This window comes from Passer montanus, unplaced genomic scaffold, assembly GCF_014805655.1.
Source record: "Passer montanus isolate IOZ18808 unplaced genomic scaffold, ASM1480565v1 scaffold58, whole genome shotgun sequence".
NCBI classification, from domain to species: Eukaryota; Metazoa; Chordata; class Aves; order Passeriformes; family Passeridae; genus Passer; species Passer montanus.
The window spans coordinates 4,198,619-4,212,917 of NW_024370816.1; the positions used below are offsets into that span (position 1 = coordinate 4,198,619).

Sequence of the window (14,299 nt, forward strand, 5' to 3'; positions counted from 1 at the left end):
ATACTTTTGGCACAGACAAGTGAACTGCATTCCCAATTTTAGGGGAAGACAGACAGAGTCTCATTAGCATTGCTGTATTGATAGAACTGAGGCAACATGCGAGGCATGCACACACTGATTGCACTGCAGTACTGTGATGAAAGCCAATTCCTTTTTCCCCCTCATAAATAGGCCAAACTGGTGCTTCTACACCAATATTTTACCTGCTATCTTATGAGGCTTGTTCTTTTCTTTTGGCACAGAGGTGGAGCTGCTTTCAAAAGAAGACAACCAGGTACAATTTCCATACTCAAATACATCCTGATCTTTCATATTTCCAAGAGTTTTGAGGGGCTTATTATTATAAAAATAATGATAATTTCATCTTTGCAAATATTTGTCTCTGGTTACTTTTAGTCCATGATTCTCCCAGATCCAAGTCAATTCATTCCCACAGCAGCAGGAGAACTGAAGAAGGAAAGTCAGTTTCTGTTCTCATGTACAAAACAGTCAGGATGAAATTTGTCCTCTTGCAGGAACAACCCCCAGCACTTGGTTTTGACATTAAACCTGTAATTTATTTGTGAGCTATTACTAAATTAATACCTGGTTTGAGCATCACTAGGCAGGGGCAGAGCACAAGGCCCAGCTGATGGTACTCTTAGTACTAAAATTATCTTAGATATCTGTTTATCATTTTACAGCTTCTAAAAATAGCTCTCTAGTATGCACTGTCTCATGTCAGAAATGAGTAAAACAAACACCAGAAATCAGGGAAATAACTATTTTCTCCTTTAAACATATAGGTGATTACATAAGAGTGGCAGGCAAAGACTCCACTGACAAATTTGCGCATAAGGAAATGGATTTTCATGTAAGTAATTATTATGAATGTTAACTAGCTGCACACATCATCAGGAAAACATCAGAGACGTTTGTTTGTGGAGGCTAAACAAAATATGTTTGCTTCCTGCTGTTCTTTTATGGGCATTTTTATTGGAAGCACAGTTTACAGAGGCATAGCAATCATATATATTTCACTGTAAAAGCACCATGTTTCTTTGGAAACAGTATCAGGCTCTCTGGAGAAAAACAAAGTTGACCAAACTTCACAGTTATCAACCTAGAGTTGAAAATATTCCATCTTCTGGAATGTCTTGATGTTGTTTACGTGCACCTTTCTGGTAGTGATTTCCAGTGCAGCAAAAAGTAATTAATTTCTAGAAAGTTGAAGGTAGAAATTACTTCAAGTGGGATCTTGCCAAGGGTTTGGCAAACAAACTGTTATTTATTTCAACATTTTCATTGTGGTGAAGGAAAAATGTCCTTAGATGAAAACTTACCTGCCTGGTTTATTGGATGACAGTAAAACTGTAAGTATGAAAAGGATGTAGGCTTGCTGGAGTCTTTCTAGTTCACATGGCAGCACTTCCTGGCAGGAACAGTCTGAGACAGCTTTTATAACCCAATCTTCAAAGAGGCCTCACCTCCATCTCCAGTTTTTCAGTTGTTTTCATGAAAAACTCTGCCTCTGTGAGCAGAAAAACACAGGTTTCCAGTGAAAGTTTGGGTGCATGGTGACATAGAACTGATAGGCATTGCATTCCTGGGAAAACAACTTCCATGCTGAGGAAGAGAATCACTCTCTGTCCCCATCTGAGTGGGGCATGGACACCAAAGGCACAGGGGGCTGTGTTTGAGATCCACAGGAATATCCCAGAGGCAGGTGCCAAGAGGATGGTGCCAGACTCCTTTTAGTGGTGTGAGGATGAGGCACTGACAGGATGAGGAGCAATGGACAAAAAGTAAAATACAGGAAGTTTAACAACATGGAACCATGGAATATCCAGAGTTGGAAGGACCCACATGGTCATCCAGTGCAGCCCCTGTCCCTGCCCAGACACCCCAACAATCCCATCCTGTGCATCCCTGGGAGCGTTGTCCAAACTCTCCTGGAGCTCTGGCAGCCTTGGGGCTGTGCCCATTCCTTGGGAAGCCTGGGCAGTGCCAGCACCCTCTGGGGGAGAACCTTTTCCTGAGCTCCAGCATAAACCTCCCTGGCCCAGCTCCAGCTGTTCCCTGGGTCCTGTTCCCGGGCACAGAGAGCAGAGATTGGAGCTGTCCTTCCACTTCCATAGGGAAGAACTTTCCATTGAGGGTGACAGAGCCCTGGAACAGCTGTCTAGGGAAGGTGTGGAGCCTCCAGCTCTGAAATGTCCCAAACCCACCCGTGTCACCTGCTCTGGGTGACCCTGCCTTGGTGAGGGGTTGGACTGCATCGTCTCCAGAGGTCCCTCCTACCCCACCGATTTATTCAAATACATTATTCTGTATTTGTGCATCGTGACCTCAGCTATCTCCAGAGGTCTCTCCTACCCCCACCGATTTATTCAAATACATTATTCTGTATTTGTGCATCGTGACCTCAGCGGGCACCGGGTGCCTCCCTGCTCAGAGCCCCTGCCCTGCGACACCGTGGATCCGAGTGCGGGATGAGCAGTGCCGGTACCCGGGATCCGAGTGCGGGATGAGCGGGGCCGGTACCCGGGATCCGAGTGCGGGATGAGCGGGGCCGGTACCCGGGATCAGAGTGCGGGATGAGCACTCCAGGTACCCCGGGATCAGAGTGCGGGATGAGCGGTGCGGTACCCGGGGTCCGAGTGCGGGATGAGCACTCCCGTTACCCCGGGGCCCGAGGGCAGGATGAACACTCCCGGTAGCCCGCACCCGCGGGGAACCGGCGGCTCCTCCCCGCGGTGACGGCCCCGCGCCCGCCCCGCCCCGCCCGCTCCGCCCCGCCCGCTGCCCGAGAGGCCCGCCCGGGAGCCGCAGCCGCCCGCCGCCCGCTCCGGCCCGGGGGAGCCGCTCGGAGCGCGGCTGCCGAGGTGAGCGCCCGGGGCCGGGACAGCGCGGGCCGGGGGGAGCCCCTCCATCCTCCGCGGGGCCGCTCCCCCGCTCCTCTTTCCATTGCCTTATTTCTCGTATCCCGACCCCCCTCGCCGCCGCCTCCGGGCGATGTTTTATTCATGGCCCGGCGGGCTTTGTGCGGAGCGGGCTCGGACCCGCGGCCCGGCGGGGAAATGGCTGCGGGTGGGCGGCTCGGAGCCCCCCGGGCCGGGGGCTCGGCTGCGGCTGCACGGCCGGGGCGGCAGCCAGCCCTGCGAGCCGCTCTCCGGCGGGCTCTGTGCGTGCGGCTGAGTGTCGGTGTCCGTATCTATTTACGTTCTTTTTCGGTGTTCGTTCGGCGGATTGCAACCCCGGCCGCTCGTGCGCCGGGCGGCACTTACACCATCGCCGAGTTAACTGTAGATGTCAGGCTGGGCTTGCTCTGGGGTGATGTCAGATTGGTAATAACGCGCAGAAATGGGAATCCGGTGCGGGGAGAGCGTGATGGGGACGGCACAAGCCCGGCTGGCGCGGGCAGAGCCCCACTCCGGCGCAGGGCCTGCCGCGGGGGCAGTGCCCCGGCGCGGGCGGAGCGAGGGGCACCGCGGTAACCAGCGATTATTTGGGTAGCTGCCGCCTCGGAGGAGCGGATATTTATGCCTGGAGCAGAGATACTTGGCTGGTTTTGCCTTACGAAGGTATTCAGGCGTGTTTTGGTTAGAGTCGGCTGATGCCTGCCTTGTCTGCCAATTGTGCCATAAGGCAGCCTCCTCGGCTAGCATCGGTCCAGAGGAGGAATTCTGTTGTGTGCTGTGGAAAGCTGGCTGTGATCGATAGGCAGTGTAATGTTAGCTCCTGATACCGCCTCTGATTTCTCCCAAGCTGATCATGGACCAGTGAACTAAAGCTGAGAGATGCTGAAACACATCCCTCACGTTACTCAGTTCCCCATTCGCCTGCCCTTCACTTTCCCTGGGCCCTGGCTGGTTGGCTTTCAATGGAAAAATTCTGGTTCTGGGCCTGTTCAAAGAAATCCATGTGTTTTGCTTTTGCTTGTCTAACTTGCTGTTTAATAATAGCTGTGAGGCTGAAAATCCCTGTGCCCAGGGGCTGGGGGATATTTGCCCTTCCATACAAGTGAAGTTAACCGATACTGCCTGATGCTGTTTAACCTTGTATTATCTTAGGTGTCATATGATGAGGCAGCTTGATTTGTTTAAGGCTTTGTGATGATGCAATGCAATAATAATTATAAATCTTCTCATTGTCTGAAGAATCTTTAAATACTACTCTGTCTTGGGAGGTACTTCATATGTGTTTATTCCCAAGAGGCATAGGCATGGGTGAGCAGATGATATTAATCACGTTCATTTTGGGGGTGGGAGCAGTTTGGCACAGGTGCTTTAAGTTGTAATTTATGGGTGTGATGTCATGTGCTAGATAAGCTTTCATAGGATCTGCCATGTAAATTACAGCCTTTGTTTATATACGTGCAATTTCATGTTTTGGAAATCCACGCTGTATCGTTTGCTCGCGAGCCTGCGCCCGAGCTGTGGCTGAGCTTCAGTTGCGCAGTGGAGCTCAGGGCTCGAGAACATTTTGCTTTTTTGCCTTGTGCTCACAGCCTGCTCCAGGTGCAAATGTACCCCGTGGTATCTGTGTGTGGTGAGTGGCTGTGAAAACAGTGGCCAAGTACTTGATTTGTTTTCTTCTTTCTCCCTGAGCTGGTCTATTTCGTGCTTTAGAAGAAGCGGGGTGCTGAAATGACTGATTTCAACTCATGTGTGCTGGAGAGAGCAGCTTGGTTATTTCAGGCTGCTGTGGTTTGTTATGCAATCAGATTAACAAAGGTTGAAATGATCATTCAGCTTTGGGTAAACACGATCTATAGAACAGCGTGGATTAGGGCAGCTGTTTACATCGGGCAGACCTGCTGCACTTGGCATGTTGCAAATACTGGATGGAAACACAATGAGTGGACACAGTAATTTACTAAACAAGTTTTTAGCAATCTCTTTGGGATTATGATGTACTTTCTATCGATTGCCTTGTGCTCCAGGAGCTTCTGCAGTGCCTTAGGTGCTTCCTGCACGCATGGGCAAACTTACTTTGGGCTTCATTTAGTTGACAAGCCAAGGCCTTGTGGAAAGTCTTTGTGCACAGCACTGGTGCCTGGGGTGCTGTGCGGGCTCTGGGCGGCTGCAGTCCAGGGGCTGGTTCAAGCAAGATGACCGATGCTCAACTGGAACCTTCCTGAATTAAACAAAACCTGCAATTCCAGCCGCGTTTGCTGAGGCTGGCAGCCCCTCAAGCGGTCCATTATTAGCTGGCCGTTTCTTGTCGCTGTTGTGGAGGTGGCGTTGCTGCAGGAGAGGTTCTCAGGGCTTGTCTCCCTGAATCTGCTCAGTGAAATGGCACACGGGCAGACACTGGCACAGGCATCACCACCGTGCTGGAGGTGACAGGAGCCAAGAGGGGAAGGGGCAGGCTGGGATGTGGGGAGAAGACATAGGTGTGTCGGTCAGCGTGGACATCTCCACAGGCGTGTGCAGGCCTCGCTGGGACCCCCGTCTGCAGCTGCACTGCCATGGGCTCCCTGGGCCCTGCTGCTCCAGGAGGGCAACTGGTTCTGAAAATACAGGATGTGATGGTGTCAGTGTTCGGGGGAAAGGAGGAGTAAGCAACTCCTGCAGTCAGTTTTCCAGAGGCCTTGTGTTGGTGTGGAGCCTGAGCCTTCCAATCTTTCCCTCATTCAGGGAAAGGTAAGGGACCCTTGAGGGTGCTGCTTTTCCATCCTCTAGCAGGGGATGGAACAGGGCTACATTTTGAATACATGCTCAAAAATACTCTGGAAAGCAGTTTATAATTATTGTTGTTATTTATTTCCTTGCTGTCTGTGTTTAATTCTATCTAAGCAGGTATGTAATTGCAAAGGGATTTCACAGACACTTGCAAATGTCTATCACTGTGCTCTGTGTGCTGTATAACATTTGCAATAAATGTACACAAGCACATTTTGGGTACACTGGAATCTGAAGAGGTACTTCAGGGAATAGGTAATATTATTAAGGCTGGAATAGGTAGTATTGCTAAGGCTGTGTTGTAGGCTGCCTGTTCAGAGCAGGCAGCGTTGAATGTGATATGCAGTCAGTCATGTTAAGACTATTTCTTTTACTGGTACGAGTTTACTTCAGCTCTGATTTATTAACAGGTTGCTCTCTTGTCATCTTCAATCTTGTGAATGAAGTAAGAGCAGTTATTCTGTGTCAGACTAGAGGTCTGTCTGGCTCTGTAGCTTTTCTGATGGGACCACTCCCAGGTGCACAGAAGAACTGGAACAGTGAAGTTCTCCTCCTGCTAAACCCTTGTAGCAGTCACCACTCTAGGAGACCTTTGGGCTGGCAGCTCCAGGGAGGAATTAAACTGTGTTTAATAGCTGCTGATGGATTGTCTTCCCTACAAAAATGTCTTAATTAGTTTTGAGAAACTTCATGGCAGTAGTGTTCACAACCTCCTGTGTTGGTGAACTTCTGGTATAATTGTCCGATTTGAAAAGGATTTTATATTTTGATTTTACAATTTTCCATTTGAAGTCCTTGTGATTTTATCTGGATTCTAGAAGAATATATTTGTTTTTAGATTTTCACACAGAAATTAACTGTATGGGGGGATGCTAAGTAATCTTAGAAGGTGGGTGAAGATAACTGCTTTATATTTGCAGTGAGGTATAATCCCAGCCCTGTTTGCAGTCACATTTCATGCATAGGTACCATTATGGCTGTCATATTTAGGTGACTGCATGCAAAAAAATGTTCAAGTACAAGAAGTGTTTTCTGCAGCTGTGTATCCTTGACATAGATTGGGGTGAGTCTTGACTCAGAACTGCTCAGATGACAAAAGAGTTGCTGCAAGCCAAGGAACAACTTCAGCAACATTGTTGGAAGATTTACTAAAGTAAATCTTAGCAAGGGATCTGGTGCAACATTTTAGAGCATGCATAAGAAATGAAGAGAACAGAATTTAAAAGTTGTATTTAAGAACTTGGAGTTAAGTAATACAGATTCCACTAAATGCTGCATGAGGCAGAAAAAGCAGTAACTCAGTCCCTGAACTGTTCTATAGGCTGGCTTCCACCATGCCATCCTCGACCATTTCAAGAATAGATGGGTGGTAACAAAGTTGTGGTTGAAATTCTACTTTTTCTTTGTGTGGCAGAGAAGCAGGATCCTTTGGCTGTGAATTGACCTAGGGTATTTATTTTTGTGCTGGTGGTTCAGGAGTCTGTCTGGGTTCCAGGAGCCCTCTGGGTCACAGACTTCTGGATGCTGGTGGTAAAGTTATGTTTGCTTTATTAAAAGAAGCTCTCCAAAGGTTGGTAATTTATTATCAGAATCATACAAAGGGTATCCTGAGCTGGAAGGGACCCATCAAGATCAAGGAGTCCAACCTTGTCCCTGCCCAGACACCCCACCAGTCCCACCCTGTGCATCCCTGGGAGCATTATTCAAACTCTCCTGGAGCTCCAAGCAGCCTTGTTGGGGCTGTGCCCATTCCTTGGGAAGCCTGGGCAGTGCCCTTATTGTGGTGGCTTCTGAAGTCCTGTTGATAAAAATGGGTAGAATTTTCATGTTTCTAAAGCAAACAGAGATTCTTGATCTTGTCATTTTTTACTACTTTTCCACCCTTAAGCCTGTAAACTTATGATTAAAGTGGGTGGAATTTCAGCCTGATGGTTTACGGATGGGATAATACCAGAGACTGACCAGGCAAACGTTTTGTTTCAAAAATAGAGAGGCTTATATAATGATGCTATACACAACAACAGGATATGGATATGGATAACATCTCTGGAGCAGTGTTAATCCAATAGCATCCCTTGCCTGCATGTCTGCTGTTGCTTGCTTCAAAGGAAGGTAATTCTGGAGTGAAGAGATGCCAGTGCCAAGTGATTTACCTGCAGTATTGATCCAGTCCTGAGCAGACTTTAGGCAGGGCTCTGGATTAGAAGTTTGGAGAAACAGGTTTTTAAACCATTGTGAGCTCCTAATTTCTTACCTGAGTGAGAGAAAATTATTCTTCCTCTTTTTTTGGTAGAGCCCTGTCTGTCTCCGTGTTTTGAGTTGTTCACAGAGATTCATGTCTTAATGCATGGTATGTCCTTAGCAAATCTGAGGCCCCATTTTGGAGAATAAAAAAACAAACCAGTGAACATGTCTGGAAGCATCAGGATGGGCTTAGAGGCCTTCCTCTTGCTATGGAAAGTGTCCTCTGTTTCTTCTCCTTCTGTCTCTCTATCTCTAAGAGAAAAGCACAGGCTTTATCTGTCAAGTTTGGGAAAAGAAAAAGAGCAAGTTCACTTGAAGCATGTATTTAATAGGGAAGAATTCCCAGGATCTATATATACCGGTGGGCATTTTCCCAAAAGTATGTTAGGTGTTGTGGCCATAAAAATGTTGCTGCTAACCAAAATTCTAGCCCTGAATGTATCTATAAATACCATAGCCTCACCCCTTTGGCTCTGTGAAATTATATGTAGCTGGAATAATTTCATACATCAGGACATAAAAGGACCTTGGTGAACTTGTGCTTTTATAATAAACAAGGAAAAGTTTATCTAGGTTGCCCAGTTTATTCACACAAAGACAGCTCTTTACTCGGGGAGGGGGAGGTACTTGCCTCTTAGACTTTCCTCCTTAGGATTTTTATCTCATCCTGTCCCAAGATTTTATTAATAAAAGCAAAACAAGTTTAATGTTTGTGCATTTAGACAGACAGAGCTCTGCGTTTTGGAGTCATGGCTAATTAGATTTGTGGAGCCTGTGCAATTTTGGATATTGGGCAGGGAGGTTGTTTTTGCAGGAAGACACGGAGGAAGGAACACGTTGCTCGTGTTCCCTTTCTTGCAGTGGCAGCAGCATTTTCCATGCCCTGTGCACGTTCACGATGTTGGTGTGCTGTTCCTGGGGAAGCAGGCTTGCTGAAGTTCACCTTTGCGTTTGGAGAATTCCTTTAAAATTGCTATTCAGGAAAGCTCTGAGTAGCAGACACTTGCACTTCTCCAGTGGAAAACAGTCTGAGGGAAGAATCGGCTGGTAAACCAAAACAAATGCTGTCTTTCTAAGGGCTGGTAATGGGCTGTAAGCCCATTCTGCTTCAACTTTGAGGGATGACTAAGATGTTTCTCTGTTCTGGCAATATCCACTTTGGATCCTGCTGCTTCATTCCATCCACAGGCCTGCTCTGCCCAGCTGCATCCTGAAGGGAGCACAGCTGACGTGCAGTAATGCACTGGCAGGCTGACTGCAGTAAATGCACTGACAGAGCGTGCAGGAGCTGCTCTTTTGTTAGCGATGGCTGTGCCTGGCTCCAGGGCCTGGGCTGGGCTGTTTCAGCCTGTGGTTTGGGCTGCTGAGCATGGCCAGCCATGTGATGCTGAAGGACAGGCTGCTGCTCCTCTGCTCCCAGTGCAGCCGTGCCTCCTGTGTGCGTGCAGGAGTTGTGGTCTGGTGGATGCCCAGGGGCTCAGCTTTCCCTTCTGAGCCTTTCTTTTTGCAGGAATCTGAAGCTGCTGAATAAACCAGACTGAATCCAGGGGAGCAGATCTGGCTCTCCCCTTCATCTGCCACAGAAATGTGGAGGGGAGAAACTCCTGTGAGTACTTTAGGGAATTGTTTGATTAGCGGGTGAAAGGAAAGCCAGCCGGGGTTTTCTAATCCCATCTCTATTCTTTTTACCACTCGAAGGCCTAATGGATGTAATTGTTTTTTCTTATGATTTATATTTTTAAATTACTCCCTAGTTTTCAGGTGTGGGAGTCTATCAGCCAAGGCTGCTGAAATTAAAATCCAAACCTCGTGATGAACAAGCTCCTGAGATGATCTCTGTTTAATAGTAAGAGGGAGCTGTATTCTTTCTGCTCTGGTTGTTGGATAAGGTGTATCTTTGAGATTAAAAAGTCCCGATGCTCATGGGAGGAGGGGAATGCTTCTTTCTTTTGTTTCCAGCATTGCAGCAGAGATGCTAATTAAGTACCAAACAAATTGGATTTGGGCAAATTTGCCTTTGCTATGGCAGTGAAAACGTTTTGTTTGGGAGAGCTGCGCAAGCTACACCCGCAGGCATTCACACAAAGATAAATCAGCCCCTGGCTGCCCCAAATCTTCTGCTTCAGTCCACAGAAACATGCCAGAGGAGCTTTGGGGATGGCAAGAGTCAGTGAGCATGTTCTGGAGCAGATTGTGTAGGGCACAGCCCTGAGCAAAGACGTCACAGCGAGGAGTGGCTGTGATGCCAGCGCAGAGAGGCTCTGTCAGCGGGACAGCTCCAAATGTGGGGCTGCTCTGCTGCTCTTCCCCAACAACAGGGCTCTGAGCTGGGTTCTCCTCTAACTGCCATTCTGTGCTGTTTTCTGAAAAATCAGACCTTAAATCATGGAATAAGGGACCTCAGGTTTAGTAACAACGTTTAGGAGAACAAGAAACACTCAGCCTCGTGAAGCTGCATTTAGTTGTACATTTTTTTGGGGATTTTTTACAAGCATAATGGAAAATTATGCACTCGACTCTTCTCACAGTTGCCGTGGGATTCAGGGGACCTAATTTCCCTAAGACTATGAAAATCCCAGGCTTTGCCATGTAATTTTTGTTTGCCTTTACACTTCAGTGCTAGTCTCTGAGCCTTCTTTCATCCACAGCAAATGCTTGGTGCTGCAACTGAAATAGTTTGAAAACCAGTGATTTGAGAGAAAAAGGTCTGGAGCTTCTTAGATGTCTGGGGACTGGATGAAGTAGGATTAATCTGGCATTAAGGCAGAAATTTGTGAGAGAAGCGTGGTCAAGTGACTGGCTGGAGAGAGGGGGGATTCATGAAGTCAAAGTCACTTCTTCAGGCAGGGGGGGATCAGGCTGATACGTTTCTGACAGGGTGTTTTGCCTGGCCTTTCCCACAGACTCTGGGTAGCTGTCACATACTTTGTCTGCAATTGCTTGGCATTCTGAGAAATCATGCCTTAAAAAAGACTCTCATGGTGAGCAGCTTTCCAGAAGGTCATTGGAAATTTAATGCTACAGTGTAATGAGGTTTGTGAGTTACCTGTAACGCAAATAGCAGTGCTGACAAGTTGCTTTTCAATTATTAATTCTTGTACAGTAAGCTGTGGCCATTAAGATGGGTTGTCTATGCAAAGTGGTTCCATAAAATGCAAATTATTAGCTTCTATGTGGGTCAAAAAACATTGCATACTTGGTGTAACTTGTAGTTAAATAGACTCCTTTGCTAAGCAAATAATTTAAGCACTGGTTACTCTCAGCATTGTCAAAAACACACATGAGTTCTTGCTGAGTGTAAATAAAAGGGTTTCAGCTTTGAATGATGACTGCAGGATTTGGCTTAAAAGCTATTTTTGGGCCACGGGCACAGCCCAAAGCCGGGGGACGTATGTGGCTCTGCTCCTGGAATGGCGTCAGGATGGAGGATGACTAAGTCACCCCTGCAACTTCCTGCTTGCTCCAGAAAGGTGGTGATTTATGGCAGCTCTGTGTCAGCAGTAAATCGCCGTCCACCCGCGCTGATTCAGCCGCCCAGCTTAGCTGGGAGTTAGGGCTGTGCCCCGGCTCCCTCCCGGCTCCTTCCCACCCAGCCGCTGCCAGGGTGGGAGTGGAGTGGGACCATCGCCCTTCCTGCCCGTGTCCAGGGCCAGCCAGGCCCTGAGTGCTGTCCTGCAGAGGTGGGAGTGGGATGGTGTTCCTGCCCTGAGTGCTGTCCTGCAGAGGTGGGAGTGGGATGGTGTTCATGCTCTGAGTGCTGTCCTGCAGAGGTGGGAGTGGGATGGTGTTCATGCCCTGAGTGCTGTCCTCCTGCAGATGTGGGATTGGGATGGCGTTCCTACCCTGAGTGCTGTCCTCCTGCAGATGTGGGATTGGGATGGTGTTCATGCCCTGAGTGCTGTCCTCCAGCAGATGTGGGATTGGGATATTTTTCCTGCCCTGAGTGCTGTCCTCCTGCAGATTTGGGATTGGGATGGCGTTCCTGCTGAGCCAGGGAGGATTGGCTGGGGGAAGCCTCGGGGCTTTGGCCTTCTGGAGGTGCTGAGGTTGAAGCAATAGCAAATGTGGCAGAATCAGCACATAGTGATGTTGCTGCTTGGGGAAAAATTGGTCCAAGCCCTTCCAGGCCCTGCCCTGGCTTTCCTTTGTAGGCAGAACTGGTTGGGCAGCAGCACAGGACTATCATCCAGTGCCCAGACATCTAAGAAGCTCCAGACCTTTTTCTCTCAAATCACTGGTTTTCAAACTATTTTAGTTGCATCACCCAAGCATTTGCTGTGGATGAAAGAAGGCTCAGAGACTAGCACTGAAGTGTAAAGGCAAACAAAAATTACATGGCAAAGCCTGGGATTTTCATAGTCTTAGGGAAATTAGGTCCCCTGAATCCCACGGCAACTGTGAGAAGAGTCGAGTGCATAATTTTCCATTATGCTTGTAAAAAATCCCCAAAAAAATGTACAACTAAATGCAGCTTCACGAGGCTGAGTGTTTCTTGTTCTCCTAAACGTTGTTACTAAGCCTGAGGTCCCACTGAAGATGTTCATTAGGTGTACCATGCTGAGGGCTCCTGCTTTTCTGGGGTTTACAATGCCTTCAGTGCATGAGGACAGATTTATTCACTCCTGTTGTGATGAGTAAGGTAGGTAGTTGTTTTGGTGCTGCCTTTTCCCTCCTGCCTGCCCTCCAAAAGAAGGCCCAAGGTGCAAACCCCCACCAGTAGAAAGACCTGATTTTGAAATAAAACACTTCATTTCAGGTGCAGGAATGATCTGGCTGTGATGGAGCCTGCTGGCAGTGCCTCCTCTCTTCCCTTCCACCCTGCTCTCCCAAGAGCTGCTGCTGTCCTGGGAAAGCACATGAAGAACCCACTTTCTCCTCTTGTCGTCACAGCCCTTATCTCTTTAGTGGAGTGTAAATAACCAGGATCATTGTTATGTTCCTGTGTGTTTTATGCCCTAAGCCAAATGCAGAAGAAACAACTTTTTTTCTGGGGCATTTTTGCATAATCCTGTGCTTTGAAAAGTCACGAGCAAGCTGTTGTTGGTCACAGTCAGTGTCAGCTGCTTCCCGAGGTGTCTCTGGCCAAGCAGAAGGCAAGTTTTGTGCAGTCCTGGTCAGAGGCAGAGGTGGGAGGGAAGATCCCAGGTGAATTAACCATGACATAGGGATAAGGAAATTATCCCCCAAAATCTGTGAGCTTTCCTAGTGTGTGGGGTCAGCTCTGCTTTTGATCTTGGTTGTGACTGAATATCCTCACGAATAAAAAGCTGCAGGTAAGAGTGGAGGCAGCTCTGAAGACTTCTGGAGTTCTGTTTTGTGGTTGCTACCTGGTGGATGGCACTGTCTGGTTTGCTGATGGATTCTTTTAATTGGTAAATTGGTGACCTCTCTGCTTTCTTAAGTGTTCGATTTCTCATTCTTCTTTTCCATGTCTATAATTTTCCATTCCTTACCTGCTACCGTCTCCCCCGACATGTCATGAACCTGCCTGAATTTTTGTGCTGAAGTGGTTTTATTGCATTCAAAATAAGTGTGACTGGGTGTAAAAATGAAAGTAGCATGTGAGTTTCAGCCTGCTGCTTCCGTGCTGGTGAAATCAAACTCTGTGAGCTATATCCATCCATCCATATTGATGCATATCCATAAGGTTTTTTCCAAGTACAGACTAAGCTGTGGTGCTGACTGTGGGAATGCTGACCAGTGTTGAGGGAGAAGAACCCCAGCACTGGAGGAGTGCAGGGACTTTTCTGTATCATCAGACTGCAGGACTGGTTTTGGGCCTTGATTTAAATGTCAAAGGAGTGATGGAAAGCAGAAGATGGGAGTGACTTTGGCCCTCAAGGCAGAGTGTGCCTGTTGGTGGTGAGGGTTGGAAGCTGTCTCCAGTCTCCTGTTCCTCATCCCCACCTGGTCATTAGCCACCAGGCTGAGTAGTGGAAGGATTCAAGGTGCTCTAGGACTAAGTTGAAAACTGATGAAAATTACCGTGGGCTCGAGGGCAGTGCCTTAGACCTTCAGTTGTTTGTGATTACCTGGAAATGTAGGAATGCTGTGTCCATCTGTCTGTGGCAGTTCCCCTGGTTTCTCTCCTGTTTGCTGCTTTGTTTTAGGGAATACTGGGGGAAAAAGAGAACAAGCATGCACTGGTAAAACAGCTTCAAAGCCTGTGATAAGGAGGAGAAAATGTATGTGCTTCCAGATATTGGTGGAATAGGAGAAAAATGGCACGGGGTAGGGAATGGTGCACTGGGATGGGAGGTGGGAGACCACAGTTCTTTTTTCCCACGGGGCTGTGGAGCTGCTGTGGTGGGAGTTGCCCAGCCAGGCTCTCTGCAGCCACAACAGTGTCTTTGTGGTAAGGCTCTGAGCTTGTTCTGTGCTTTGCTATC

General features: G+C 47.9%; 1 protein-coding gene and 1 long non-coding RNA gene across 3 annotated transcripts in view; one reads left to right on the forward strand and one right to left on the reverse strand.

The window, feature by feature from the left end:
* Window positions 1-924: 924 nt before the first annotated feature.
* LOC120510416 lies at window positions 925-2,796 on the reverse strand. The gene is made up of 3 exons (XR_005629472.1): window positions 2,404-2,796; window positions 1,323-2,327; window positions 925-1,199 (listed from the first exon to the last, which is right to left on the reverse strand). It is a non-coding gene; the product is annotated as an uncharacterized LOC120510416 (long non-coding RNA).
* The window catches only part of CUNH1orf21 (chromosome unknown C1orf21 homolog), a 105,899-nt gene continuing 94,394 nt past the window's right edge, over window positions 2,795-14,299 (forward strand). The window contains exon 1 of one of the 2 annotated variants that reach the window (XM_039726217.1): window positions 2,795-2,864. The gene's annotated coding sequence lies outside the window, so the exon portion shown is untranslated. Of the gene's footprint in view, window positions 2,865-3,444; window positions 3,564-14,299 lie in introns of those variants that run through there. The other variant, XM_039726219.1, reaches the window with a different exon arrangement.